The 15,039-nt window shown below is 37.2% G+C and overlaps 2 long non-coding RNA genes and 1 pseudogene across 2 annotated transcripts; 2 read left to right on the top strand and 1 right to left on the bottom strand.

Moving 5' to 3' along the window:
• The first annotated feature begins 5,745 nt into the window (after positions 1 to 5,745).
• Positions 5,746 to 9,075, top strand: LOC145494844 (uncharacterized). Its single transcript, XR_014050306.1, has 2 exons — positions 5,746 to 5,835; positions 6,330 to 9,075. It is a non-coding gene; the product is annotated as an uncharacterized LOC145494844 (long non-coding RNA).
• Positions 9,076 to 9,554: 479 nt separating this feature from the next.
• LOC145494186 (uncharacterized) lies at positions 9,555 to 12,142 on the bottom strand (annotated as a pseudogene).
• Positions 12,143 to 14,068: 1,926 nt separating this feature from the next.
• Positions 14,069 to 15,016, top strand: LOC145494850 (uncharacterized). The gene is made up of 2 exons (XR_014050314.1): positions 14,069 to 14,287; positions 14,941 to 15,016. It is a non-coding gene; the product is annotated as an uncharacterized LOC145494850 (long non-coding RNA).
• The last annotated feature ends 23 nt before the right edge of the window (positions 15,017 to 15,039 follow it).

The raw sequence follows: 15,039 nt of genomic DNA, 5'->3' as shown, positions 1-15,039 counted from the left end.
CAAGCGAATCTACTCATTTAAAATAATGGCTAGAGATGCAGACAAAACTCGCATATATATTTTTCAAATTTTTGCTGTGTTTATGCGCTTGGGTTCTGCCCGGGGAAAAAAAATAATTTTCAGCCAAGGCGAAGATTGGTCACTATTGGACGCAGGAAGACGGGAACAGAACCATATTTGTTTCAGTCTTCACGGAATTTATACGTTTATGTAATACAAAAAGTATTGTTTGAAAAAGAAACGCATCTGTTAAAAGGATTACTCGTTTTGCTTTTCGATTTTTCCCTTGTAACGTTGACAGATGAAATGCATTTGATCGCGACTTTTTGGCGCCTACTTCTACGGAATTGTTTCTCCCAAAAACTTGCAAAAAAATTAGCATGGCCACAGGTGCAACGGAAATAGATTTGACGGAGTAACTTAACAGTAATAGCTTCGGAACACATTAATACCGGCAACGTGCGTATCTAGATTTGTATGTGACGTTATTCTGCTACCTAGCGATAGGTCCAACTGAACCTATGAACCACCGGGCCTGTAAAACAATTTCTCAAAAACACGGTTTTTCACTCCGTGTTGTCTAAATCATGTAAATGTGTGACCGAAGTACTTTCAGATGAGTGACCTCTTTTTAATTGTATTTCTGAATTTGTCCCTAATAATACAATGCAATAAAATGTCCACGGCCTTAATTCATGTCATTCTGATTGTGCCGAACTCAAAGATTAGGACAAAATCCGATAGAAAATCGAGCAATTTCAGGCTTTACTGGACAAAAATCTGGTACCAGATTAATTTTAAGTATTTTCAATCATTTTTACATGTTCTTAAAGCTAAATACGTAAATAATTGCCTAAAATAACACCGAAAACTATTTCCGATGGGAACAAGAGAAAATAAATTTCAAAGTTCAGAGAACTTGTGCAAACACAGGCAAAAATTTCATCATCAGTTTCATTTCACCAGTACTTCCAAGTTTTTCATACGAAGTTCAACATTTGTTTTCGACGTTTGGTGTTGCTAGAAATGATTTTTTTCGGGAAGACGTTTAAAACAGTCGCACAGAAGTTTGCGATACGATCTAAATAATCTTGGTACTAGGTTTTTGTCCACTTGTTACTCGAACTTCTGGTGGATTCCGTCTTAATAACAATGAGAGGGTATTGCATAATTTAACAAATTTACTAGAGTAAGTACCCTTAGCCCTAAGCAAAACAGATTGGAAATCTGCTTAAGAGAAAACTACCCTTAAAGGGGGATCATGAGAGGGCGAGGTGCAGGAACGAACCAACAGTCTTCATCCCAGAAGTCAGGCTGTAGTAAACACAAGTTCGAAGATTTGCGAAGGACGTTTATTAAACCATTTTATTACACAATGGCTAAAAACAATATATATCAACATTAATTATTGGAAATAAGTCCAAGCATAATAGAGTGGTTATAAATCTTACTAATCAATTTACGATCTCATGCCGCCGTAGAACTTCAATTAACTGGGGCAAATACAGAATTGTAATGAAGGGGGCTCGAGATATGGAACACCGAAGGTGGCCCCTGTAGTAGTTTCCAGGGGCACGCTCCCCAAGCAGATTTGTTAATGGAGCTGAGTTCCTGGGAATTGGGATATCCGGCTCCGGATTTCTGGTTTTCTTTCTCTGTTATAATTGCTCCTTTTTTTAACGTAGGGAGATCGACGGACCCCCACAAAAAAAAAAAAAAAAAAGAGTTAACCTCAATATCAGTTACCAAACAACTACTTTCCCTCTTGGGGAGTCTACAAACGGAAACTGATGCTTCATATGCAGCTGTACGTTACGGCTACTAATTTGGACATACGTTATAATAATTCTCTTTCGGATACATATGCATTCCTTACTGCTGTGAATAGATATAAGATATGACATTAAAATATCTGTATTTTTAAACTGATTTTAAACTGTTTTGAATATATTTTGATGATTTAAAGAGTATTTTGAAGTCACTATAGGGTATTTTTGTGCTATTTTGTACAAAATTCAAAATTTTGCTTTTTGTTTGTAATGTATTTCAAGTATAGTTAGAACCTATTTCATGACCTGGGAATGATTTTCACTCTGTTTTTAACGTAGTTTGAGCTCAAAACAGGGTTTAAATAGGGGATTTAAAATCTATTTTAATACTATGGCTACAAAAGTTTCGTTCAAACAGTTTAAAAATTCTAGTTAAACCCTGTTTTGAAAGTTATATTGGTAATGGTTGTAGGTTTAAAAAGTATTTTACAAATTTTCAGTGTTAAAACACTCTTTAAATAGGGTATTTAAAATGTAGTTGACATGTCAAGAGCATAAAATATGTTTTAAATAAGAAGTTTAAAACCTATTTGAGATAGCAATTCATATTAAGCTTTAAAATACAACCAAAACAGTCTGTTTTAAACATATTTTAAGTTTTAATCAGGTGAGTACACTATTTAAATAGTAGTTTTAAATAATGACAGCAATGTCTATCTTAACAACAGATTTTAAATACACCATTTTTGCACTATTTCTAAATCTAGCCCACTGGAAATTTATAATGCAATCAACATAATTTGCATCCCCTTTTTGAAAACTGCTTGTAGTTTCTTTTCACTCAAGCTTTACATACAAAACCTTTAAACACAATGGTTCTCAACTGTAGTAGGTTTAGTTACATTTTATCTAGAAAACAGCAGGTAAGTTCTATATTATATGTACCACACTGGGCTAGCACAAGCTATCGAGTGGAACTTTTTCGCCTACTGTTATCAACCTGAACTGTACAGCAGGAATACAAGAAAAATAACCACGGAATGTTTCAAAAGGGTAGCGGGAGAAGTAATTTTGAAAGCAATTCAAGCTCTTCAATGTCTGCATGGACATGTACAATATACAAGTCTTGGCAAAAGTGTCATCACTTTAAAAATTTACCAGAAGCAATCAAATTTCTGAAAGCAACAACTAATAACTCAAGGAAAATTGATCCAAGTAATTGGTTGACATTACTTATTATTGGTTGGGGCCACCCCTAATGGCAAAACATGCCATAACTCACAAAGTAGACCAGAATTAAGATCTCACAATCAAATCACAAAAAATCACATCTACTCAATATTAAAATGAAAATTTCAAGGTACATGTAACTAGTTTGCAGTAATTGGCCAATTATTGATTGTGGTCAGTCATCATGTACATGCTTCAAGATTACATAATTTACATAATTTTGGCAAAGAGTGTCCCACTCACAGTGTGCATGTGGAAGGTCTCAAAACAAATCACAAGAAATGACAACCACTGAATATGAAAAAGAAAATTGCTTGTAGTAATCAGCCAGTTACCTATTGTGGTCACTCATCATGGCATACATGCTTCAAGATCTTGCAAAAGTGCTGTCAGTCACAAAGTACACCAAAATCAAGATCTCACAACCAAATTCCTTTTTTTTTGTTCTTTCAAACAATTCTTTTTTTCTTGTTTCCCATATGAGCAGTTACAGTTTTCCAGATTTTAAAGTCATTTAATTTTGAGGTCAAAAGTGGTTTGAACTAATATTTGTACAACAGTTTAGTCATTATTGTCAACAATGTAGGAAATCCATTTTTTTTTGTCTAAATAGTTTTTAATGATAAAAGTTGTTGTTCCAGTCTGTTATGAGCAGACTTACGTTGAATTTACTGCTTGGTTTCAATGACAGATGCTGTGACCAGGCTAATATTATAAGAGTCTGTGCTCTGATCTGTTAACTAGAGGCATTCACTACTAACATCACAGCAAGCTGGCAAAAAGCGCCGGTTCGTTTGGTTTCAAAACCAAACAAATATATGTATCAAATTCACAATAACTGTGAATAATAATTATTATTGAATGAGGTTGAGCAAAATATCATGATTTGTCAGTGGCAAGCAGATCAATTATTTGCCAAAGCTGAACGCTGACGCAAATAATTGATCTGTGACCACCCAATCACAGCTCAGGGAAGTGATCAGCCATTTAAATTATTTCACCTGAGAGTTTGGTTCCAATTACGCATGAGCAGAATATTATTTGCAGCAAACACATTTAGACGGTACTACGCATGAGCAGACCATTATTTGTAGGCAGTTATTTACAGCTCACTTGGTGGGCTCTCGGCTAGTGAAAAGGAAGAAAAAAATGCATCGAATGATAAAAAGATTTATTTTTCAGTTGTCAACAACAACATTTCAGAGCACCCAGAGGCCTTTGCACATTTGCTTGTGTGCCATCTTGCAAATTAGAGCCCAAGCTTCAAGATCTTGCGAACAACAACTACTGAACCAGGACTTGGAACATTTCATGATTAATTATGTACATGTATCAATTGCATTATCCAGTTACCCATCCATTCATGTCCTAGTGGGTTATTCTGAAATGGTTAAATTTTCTCTTGTTCTTGAAAATGTTACAAGCAAAAGAGAATAAAGAACCCTCATTGGACCACATAAAAACGCCTTCGTGGTAAATCACGCTGATTTCGCAAATCTTTCCCAACTGGTTTCATCTGCCTCAGTTTCTTGCAAAGAACGAAATACTTCAGCTAGTTTTCTGTGTTTTTATCCTTCTCTTATTACTTCATCCTCTTGTCTTTCATTACTTTTTCTTCTTCTTGCCAGGTAATTTCTTCTTCCTGAACCTTTGTTGTGCTTAGCCATATTTTTTGGATATGTATCAACCTGCCACATAAATATAGTGCATTCATCTAATCAAAAATTTGGTGAATTTGAACTACACTGAATGCTTGTCTATCCCCTACTGAAGGTCAAAACTAACATGTGCATGGGGAGAAGTCCCTATCACTAGTCCCTTCAACCATTTTCAGAGCCCCTTTGTGTGAATATCATTTTTGTCAAGAAATCTACAATGTAATTACAGGAACCATAATATAGAAGAATGAAAATAATTAAAGTAAAATTAACGATAGAAACAATAGAGCGAATGCAGGTTGAGTGACACCTAACGTCGCAGCCAAAATGCAAGGATTCTGTTCATGGTAGGCTTGATTCAAGCTTGGATTTCATGTGTTATAGCATGCAATTAGTTAATACATGAACATGTATACAACACATTCTCGCACGACAACAAAGTGCGATTCGATTCATTCGAATGCCCCAATTTTGTTCTTCGAGAGTTCGAACCCAATCGTTCGATTAAGTTCGATTGATTTCGATAAAGTTCGTTTAATCGAACCTTCGATTTGGTACGCGATTAGTTACGTCTGGAGCAAAGCCATACATCTAAGAGAAAGCTTCTTTTATGAATGAACATTTGGCGCATCTTTCAAACAAGAAATCGCCAAGCATTACCCGCGAAACTTAACTGGCGTATGTCTCAATGTAAAATACCTGAAAATACGCTTGAAAAAGTTACGAGGGTTGTAAACAAAAAAATGGAGTTTAAGCAGATAAAATAAACAGATAACGTACCGTTAAAAATCCTGGGCTAATAACTATATCCAATGTAGCACTCCTCTTGCTTCGTGTTGGCGGTCGTAACTTTTGGCGCAAACGGATTTTCCGGTCGATTTTCCGCTGACCCGCCGGTGCAATACTCTGATGCGAGCATTTTGGTCAGCTGTGATTGCGTGAAAGATCATGCGAGTGACCACGTGACTTGTTTCCATTTCAAAATTGTTGTGTAAAACGAAGGTTTCGTTCCAGCCGTTTAAAACCAGTGCAACAGTTCATTTGTTGTTGTTTTTTACCTTTTACTGGACTAAAAGTTAAGGGACCGAACCGAATCATATGACTCGTGGGTGCAGCGACCATGATTTGCCTTTGCGATGAACTTCAACTTGGTAATGTCTCAAGGAAATGCCGTGGAGGTAAGCCGACCATCTTCTGTCTTGGTGTGTCTTTCATTCGAAGAGATGCATGTTCATATAAGTACATGTAACATATTTGTAACCACATCAGCTGTTTTATCGAATTAGATGATTGCCTATGAAACATAGATCTGAATTTTGAATTGTTCTTCGTCCAGTCTACATAATTATAGGTACTGTTTTATATACATGTATGATCAGTTATATGGCAGTTACATGTTTACAATGTACAACTGTGTATGCCATTTTTGTGCAGCCATAAATTACTCATCCATTGTGATCATTTTACTATCTTGACATGGCATAAACTGATCGATTTCTTCGTAGGGAAATTAAAGTGCGAACTGTGGAAGTTGAATCAAACAGTTTGTTTTTGTTCAAGTGGAAAGGCAACTTTATAGACTTAACATGATAACAAAACATACATGGAGGCAAAAATATTAAATCCTGCAATAATTAAACAATGCAATAAATAATTTTGTTTTTATTTTCAGCTTTGAGAAACAGGAGATGGAGAGTGGTGCTGCCCTGTTAGGGCCAAAGTCTCTGCAAGTCTCATGGGGTCTTTCAACTGCCTTCTGGTTACGAAGTTATTGCTGCAATTCTGCAATCGTTGGTAAATTTTTAAAGGAGGAAATAACTAAAGTTAGGGTTAGAAAGGAAGCTATACGTAGCTACTACAGTCATGCCACATCAGTGAAAGTACAGTTGTTTCTTGTTGGAAATGAATGAACCTTACAACTTGATGAGATAAGTTTTGTTAACTTGTAAATAATAATATTATTGATTATATATTACATACACTGCGGCTACAAAGTTTATTTTAAGAGGAACATGGTATGCATTAATTAATTCTTTCATGTTGGAATACTGTAGTTTTTGTAAAACTTTACCTCAAATTGCACCAGACCTTGACTTGTGACAGCTTGGGTTCCCTATAACTTACTGCAAGTGGTTTTGGTTTTTTAAGCTTCATCTTGCCAGGGCAGGAAAAAAAAATGAAATCTAGTTGCGCAGTAGGCCAGTCTATTTCAGTTTTCAGTTGGCTCCACTAAAATATTACTAATGCCTAATGGGCACGCAAGGTTCATGCCTTATCAACTGCATCATTTACTAGTTGCTTTCTATAGTAAGTGATAGACTATAACAAGATGAGTTTACTGGTACTATGAAACTAGGTGAAAGAAACTACTAACAGTGGCACAATAATATTGTTGTGTCAGATACAAAGTATGCTTGGATTTTAAATTAATCCATGCTTTCAACTCACTGTTTTGCTCATCTTGTAGTCTTAAGTTTTGAAATAGGTTTTGATTGGAAATTATTATTCACAAGATTACATGTACTGAGGCTAATTTCACTTGCCCACCTTACCAGACCTCCAAACTTCTGTTTTCACTTGCCCAAGAGCAAAATTTACTTGCCCCAGGCAATGGGATGTTTGTTTTTCCCTGCCCTGCTTGCTAAGACTACGAGTATTCCCTCTTTGGCTTAGGTTCTCTTCATATGAGCCCGGGCAACCGGCCTAGCTCGGTTTCTGAGATCTCGCCTCGCCACTCTTTCTTTCATAAAAATTTTGATGTGTTCATATATGTATGAGAAGCCAGGCTGGCCGGGTAACTGAGATCTCAATTTTTGCGTCCAAGATCTCGGTAACCAGGATGAGAATTTTCCCATATGAACGCTCCAGCCCGGGTAACCAGGCTGAAACTTTTTAGGCAAAATAGCTTTGCTTTTGCAACACAGTGTCCAGTTACCGGGCTCATATGAAGAGGCCCTTAGTCCATGCATCATGCATGACGCGAAAGAAAATCAACATTTTTTCTTGCGGTTTTCATTTGCATCACACACAATAGACTACGCGAAAGAGGCCAGGACTACTCATAGTCTGAATATCTGTAGGCCCAAAAAGATGGTACAGTTTTAATTGCTATATGCACATGTACATGTACATAAAACAAGTCTATGATTCAAAATCAAACCTACAACTTGCTTGCAACTGTAACATGGACCACATAAATGATGCAGGGTTTAATTGTAGCCTCAGACATTGCTCAATGACGAAAGATGAACAAAACCTTTGCATGACGTGATCATCACCTACTAAATGTACAAAAGTCACGCATAATGAGTTGTACCCTCTAAATTGGCCAAACGGTTCCCTTGATTAGAAGTGATTGAGTATGTACTGCATGTCCTGCATCTACGTTTAATTACAATGTATATATTTCCCATGTACAGACCAGGGTTGTCATTAATTTGTTAGTCACCTGTAGCCTTATTCTCCACACCCATAGAAAATTTGTTACTTTGTGGGTGAATTCTCTAAACAGCAGGGAATTTCACCCATAGCATCAAGGGAAAATCAAGCATACTCAGCCGTAACAGGTGTTATGGTTAACAGCCCTTAATGACAGCCCTGCAGACATAGCATACCGGTACAAGTCAATAGCCTGTATTTAGCCTTAAAATGAGTGATATAGAGGATGCTTTATACTAAGTAATTGACCCTTAGCCTCAAGTTCTCAATTGGCATTGATACATGCATGTTCCTTTGACTCCTTTACATTGTTTGCAATTCTTCTTAACAAAGAAAATATGTAGCACTGATGATGACCGTGCACTCAAAAATGTTTTGGTTTTTAAAATTTTAGTAACTTTTAGCCTTTTATAGACAAAAAATATATATTATTGCAGCCTCAACTGTTATTACAGCTTTTCATATACAGATACAGTAAGCGTAGAGCTACATTTATTATACAAGTAAAGAAAGAAGTAGAGCCAAGCACCCCCATCAAGCTTGAGTTTGCCCTACACTGACTTCTAGCATGTCATGTGTTGTTCACAGCTAGAACAAAGTTACATGTAAGTTCAAGATTATTTAGCACTATTGTTATGCTGTTTTGACACTATTTTTAAACTATTTTCACATTAGTTGATGCTATTTTAGTACTATTTTTATACTATTTTTACTGTATTTTCATACTGTTTTTATGCTATTTTGTGCTATTTTTACGCTGTTTTATACTATATTACTGTATGCCATTTCAAGACTATTTTAAAGCTATTTTCATATAGTTATATTGTATTTGACATTTTTTTTTCATATATGATCCACTTTAACTTTGAAACTGTTTAAAGTACTATTGAAATATATTTTGAGACAGTGGATTTCAATAGTGTTTTAAACAGGTTTCAACACCTTTAAAATCAGTCGAAAAATATGTTAAAAATATAATTTTGCACCTATTTTAAACCTATTTTGTATAAAATACTTTTAAAATTGTCATTTAAATTAGTTTTAAAATAGTCTTGCAGATTAAAAGCTGTTTTTAAAACGATTTTTGTCCTGTTTTTATTCCGAATGCTGTGTTCCTCGAGAGATTTTTAAAGTAGTTACAGACTATTTTAATTATATTTTTAAACTTAGCAAAGGATTTCGAGTTTCGGAATTTTAACTATACTTTTAAAAGCTTTTCAAAATACATTTCAAATTTTGTTTCAATAGTGTTTTAAACAGGTTTAAACACCATTAAAAGCAGTCGAAAACTACGTTAAAAATACACTTTTCGCCCTATTTTTAATCTATTTCATAAAATAGGTTAAAAACAGTTTTTAAAAATAGTATTTAAATACATTTAAAATAGTGTTTGGTTTGGTAAGGGATACGAGTGTTGCCAAACTGCCTTGATGGGATGGCCGAGTTTATAAAAGTCAGCGAATATCATTCACGAACAGTAACAGCAAACAAAAAAAAAGTAAAAATAAATAAAATTAGTAAATAAACTGAAGTAAATATCAGATTAGAAATCAAGGCCAGCTACTTTTAGAGCGATTAAAAGAAATAAATTGGTTAGTCTGATTTGTATCAAATAACTCTGGACCATGGAAACACTTATAATTCGTTTCGATCAGCTTGTTCATTTCAAATTATGAATGAGTTGAGAACATGAATGTAGGGATGTTAGGGTAAATCAACCGAGATAAAACACTTTCACCTCATCAGGTGTGAATATGTAAGACCCAGCCAGGATTGTGTTCCTGTCTTGTACTCCACTTGGAACGGAGTAGTACATGGAGTCGTATTTAAAAAGTTAGTGGATGAATCAGTGTTGCTGTTGGCATTGTTAGAAATTTTGATGTCATACCCTCCACCAAATGTTGGACCAAGTCGAGAGTGCCTGTAAATTGCAACTGATGCTTTCTTCACCATTCTCTTGAATGGTCCAAGACCCTCTTTGTTGCAGAGTGAAAATATGAACGCACTGGAGGTGAAGGCATAACCACCAGTGGAATCTAAATAACAAGAACATTCAAGGAAATATTGATCATGGGGGAAAAAGACGAACAATTAGAACCCCTTAATTAGAGGTCAAAAGTATTAACACTTTCAGTGGAGGCAGCTTATTGTTAATAATCCGAGGTGGGCTTAGGATAATATTATAGGGATAGACGTTGCAACGTTTTCGAATCAAAGGAAAACGAAAAAAATGTAAAACCTTCTTAAACCTATTCAGAACTTATTAAATGAGAAAGGCTCAGTATTGATCCACAATTTAATTATGGTCTTCTCAAACATAATTACTCTGTAAAAGTTTAATACTACATAACCTGAAACAGCAAATTTATTATACCCCAGGGATTCTAAACACGTCCTCTCCCTTTTTGATGATGGTAACCGTGTCGCTTTTCCCTTCGCACCTGCTGTGAAAGGTACTGGAACTCCAGCCTTGAGTGGAGGCGTGGTAACACAGCTCCCACTGAGAGTTCAATCCAACAGCAAGCGTAAGAAGCTGGTAAAGGCGACTTTTGTTAAAAGCATTCCCACGTATTACAGCCGAATGCGATAACCAACCTAGGATGTAAATAGAACGACTTATCACTATTGTGCATGGCGAGCAACCTACTAAGCACTTAAACAGGAGTAACGGAGGAGTGCAACAACAACAACAACAACAATAACAACGATAACTTTGTTTACTCGTACATTTACAGTTTTTTTATATCAGTGAAACGTTAAGACATAGTTAATATAGAGGACTGGTTATGAAGCCCGGCAATCATCAAAGGAGCAAACAAAGACGCCAAGATTTATGTTGGAAGGTCCACGACAATGCACAATCTTTTGTTTTGCGTTCATACACTATGCATGAATTACGTAACCAACACGTTTCTATTGGTTAGTTACTCAGCACGGAGTGAACAACTATTGCGTTTTGTGCACGGTCAAGGCCAAAAAAGCGAACGAAAACATACAACAAAGAACTTTGTCGGGTTTCATAACCATTCCTCTCTATTAACGTTGTTTAAGACAAAGCAAAAAGTGTACTATATGAGTCTGGAGACTGAAGTAACCAAAGGTTTTCTAGTCAACTTCCAAATATTATGTTCCTATGGAGATTTAAAAAGAAAAAAAAAGCTGTTAAAAGAATGAGATATGTGCATAAAACTAATAAAGTAGTGGCATGAATAATAAGTGTTATTTCCAAAGAAGCTCTTCCCGGCTATTGCTTTTATTTAACAACGATCTACATATAGGAATAATGAATGACGGGGTAAACTGAAAATCATGAAAACTGCAGCTGCTGCATAAAGTCTGATGATGAAAACGCTAAAATAAATTGTTTTGAAATGATTCCCATGCACTTTGGTTGATATCTCTCTGAACTTGTTGGAGGGCCGTGTGGATGCAGTAGTTCCAACCCAGCAAATGCTGTTTGTGAAACGATAGAAAGATGCGGAAGAAACATCAAGAGTCATTTGAAGTTTTTCGATTGCTTTGATTCAACTTTACAAACGGAGGCAAATCTTCTTCTCGCAAGAGCAGGTAACATGTCAATATTTCTCATAAGTTGTGTAGAAGTTATGCAAGGTATAAACAATGAAAGAAGTCGAGATGGTTACCGAAGTAAGGCAATGCCTTGCAGTTGTGCTTCGGTTTTTCCCCGGGTTATACACGCACCTGTCAGTGGACACTACTAATACTAGCTAGCAAAAGAAGAGGTCGCAACATGAGGATTATAGTTTAATTGCATGCAAATGAACTCACCATCACAAGGTGAAGATGACTGATTCACGTTACCAGGCTCTCATCCAAGACTCCTTTCGTACCAGGTTGTTAAGTGACCTTTCTGTTACCCCTCCCTGCTTGGACACAGCAACAGATTAAAATATTCTAATTCCCAGCCCCATCAGGCAAAGCAAAGGCCAAAATGTACCGCCTCCCTGGGAATGCAAAGGGAAAAAAAAGGAATTATCCCCCACTCCCTTGAGAAGGGAGTCAAAGCCCCCACAAAGCCCCACCCATGCCCCATGTTTTCCCGGGTTGGGGGTTGGGGGTTTCCAGTGACAAGTGCATTATATTTACCTCATTATTAAAAGCGATAAAGATCTTTTTTCGTGAAAGGATTACCAGTAAGATGTACAGAATTTTGCGGATCAGTCATGAAACCCTCTGCGCAGATATAAGGTATACAGGTGGGTGGAACTTTAAAACAAAATAATTTCCAGACATTTGGGTAAACATCACTGATGATGAATTGAGTCGCGAATGACACCTTGTTGAATGACAAACGCTTGTAAATTATCTTTAAACTTTCAGAGATTTTCGAGATAAAAGAACATCATTTGAAAATGTCAATTTGTCCACGGCACCGAGATGTATATGGAATTAGATGGCGTTGTCACAAAAAGTTATGTTCAGTTCCGCCAGACTAGAGTGTCAATAAGAAGAAAGAATCAAAAGGAGACCGAGGAATCACAATCCCACAATCTCAGCCACTTTATAGACTCACTTCTGTGCTTGTTCCAGTTGCTTCGCGTTAGTCAATTTTTTTTTCAGTGCATTGACCTGAATTCTTGTTTTAGACCTTGCATATTTTTTGTCTATTTATTGCCCTAATTTTGTTGTTTCCAGCAATTTGTAAGCACTGTCGGCTGTTTCTAACTAAAGAGTCAAAATCCACTCAGTTTGAAGCGCAATCCATGTCAACTGCCTCAACTAAGGAGATCGCCGCGATCCCATAAGAGGGTGAGCAAGAAACAAAGGGTATTTCATTCCCCTTGGAGTCAGCAGAAAGTGACCCAATAAGTCTAATGGCTGAGCCTACAAACAGATCATTTATGTTACTACCTGCACCTGGCCTGCGCAAGTGGCTTTATTGCTCGCGGGAAGGAAATGTTTTTCGCGCGGGAAGGCAGGTCCCGTTCCCATTCTCCTCGCGACTGCGCCTTGTGCTGACAAGGCCCCACTTCTAACACTTTGCTCGGCAAGCTGCCGAGAGACCATGCTTGCATGCGCAGGCCACAAGTTTGTTTTGGGATATTGAATTTTCTTGTGTGTGTTTTTTTTATTCTTGGTATATATTTTGAAATTCAAATTCATTTTGTTTTGTTTTTTTGTTTTTGTTTTTTTTCATTTTCTTTAATTTTGTTTTAGAAAAATGAAAGCGCCACTGGACTGTCTAAGGCAATGAAAAACCTATCAATTGTGACATCAGATGACAGCCCATACACAACAGAAAGTACTGGTACTAGCAGCGCCAGTGATTCCTCCAGCAACTATGAAAACCAGACCCTTTGTCGCTTGAAGTTAAACGAGTTCCTTAGGGTCAGCGGCAAAGGAACTATAAATCAACCCAAAAAGAGCTGGGATCAGTTAAGCGCACGCACCAAGAGTGTTCGCATCTCGAAAGCAAAAGATGCTGTCGTGGCTTTTTTGGAGGTCATCTCTCCCGGAAACCCTGCGTCGTTGTAGCAAGCAGTGAAGAGTTCACAGTCAGTGGAAGCATCCCTGTGCATAACACCCCAAACGTCAGCCGATCAGAAGTATCTGGAAGCCTTAGCAGAGACATATCAGAACGCTTATAGTTGGGACACACGCCGACAGATGTTGTCAGTAATAGCTGATCTGATTCCATATTCAGTAATCCAGCAGTTCATACCAGACATCACTGAGTATCGAATCAAAACTGCACGACAGCACACAATCCAGCATGGGCGCGGTGTTCCTTTACCTGCTTCTAAAAGCCCAAGAATGCGTGTGGATACGAATCACAGTTAGATCACTTCCTGTGTTTTATAACTAGTGCACATGTTGTACAAGATTTACCGTTTGGCCAACGCTACTTGCGCTTAACAAACGGCAGAATCCTCGAAGCACCGAATACCATTAGATCTACGATTCCGCAGCGAATAAATGACCAGTATCGTCAGTTTTGCTTGGAAACCAACTTCACACCTTTCAGCACCTCGACAATGTTGCGTATATTGTCATCATGTACCGCCACAGTGAGAAAGTCACTTCATGGACTGGACCTACTTTGCGGTTGAGGGAGCGAAAGCTTTCGACGATCTGATGGCAATTGTTGAAAAACTGGGTGAGAGACAGTGGGTCCTTAGATGCCAGCAGGCGCTGAAGGAGGGAAAACAGTACTTCAAAACAGACTACAAAGTAAGTATTGCCATGCATGCTTCATTTTTCTTTGTAAGTCACTCAAGTAGGGAAATGAGTTTACTTATTTATTGGAGACTGGGTACTCACTCGGAACGAAGTAATTCTAACAAAGTGTTACCTTGCCTCCGAAACGTTCAAACTATACATCTGTGAACGTATGGAATCAGCTCTAAATAGATTTAGATTTACTCCAAGTGAACAAAACATATCACTTACAACTCTAAACTGAAGTTGGGACAGCGGGCAACACCGGAAGATTGGTCTATTATTATAAAGTAAATCAATCATAATACCGGACACTTATGTCTCTAAATAAGTCAAAACGAGATCAATACAGACGTTCTCGTGGCTCTTTTAAAAGCTTTTACCCCTTCAAGGCACTATAACTTTAACCAAAATGGCTAATATTTTGACTTTAGTACATAGTAAAGCAGCTAAAAATCCACAATCTTTGGATGGCAAATTCCAATATAGCTTATAGCTTATGGCGGAGTACTCCTTCGCTCTTCATGAAGGGGAACTCAAAAGAGGGGAAACGCGTGTAAAGTATTCTGTTGTTCCGTTTTCACCACATGGTGTGTAGGTACACTGTACAACATATCATTTTTTTTTATACTGATCTTCAGTCACATTTTTCTTAAATGGTTAAGGTCCATATTACAGCAGCCTCACACGTTCCAGGGGACTAAAGAGGACTGTCTCCGTGTGGCGTGTGACCATTCCCATGACAAGTGCTGTCCTTCTTGTGA

This window comes from Orbicella franksi, chromosome 8, assembly GCF_964199315.1.
Source record: "Orbicella franksi chromosome 8, jaOrbFran1.1, whole genome shotgun sequence".
NCBI lineage: Eukaryota > Metazoa > Cnidaria > Anthozoa > Scleractinia > Merulinidae > Orbicella > Orbicella franksi.
This window is presented reverse-complemented; position numbering and strand designations above follow the sequence as displayed.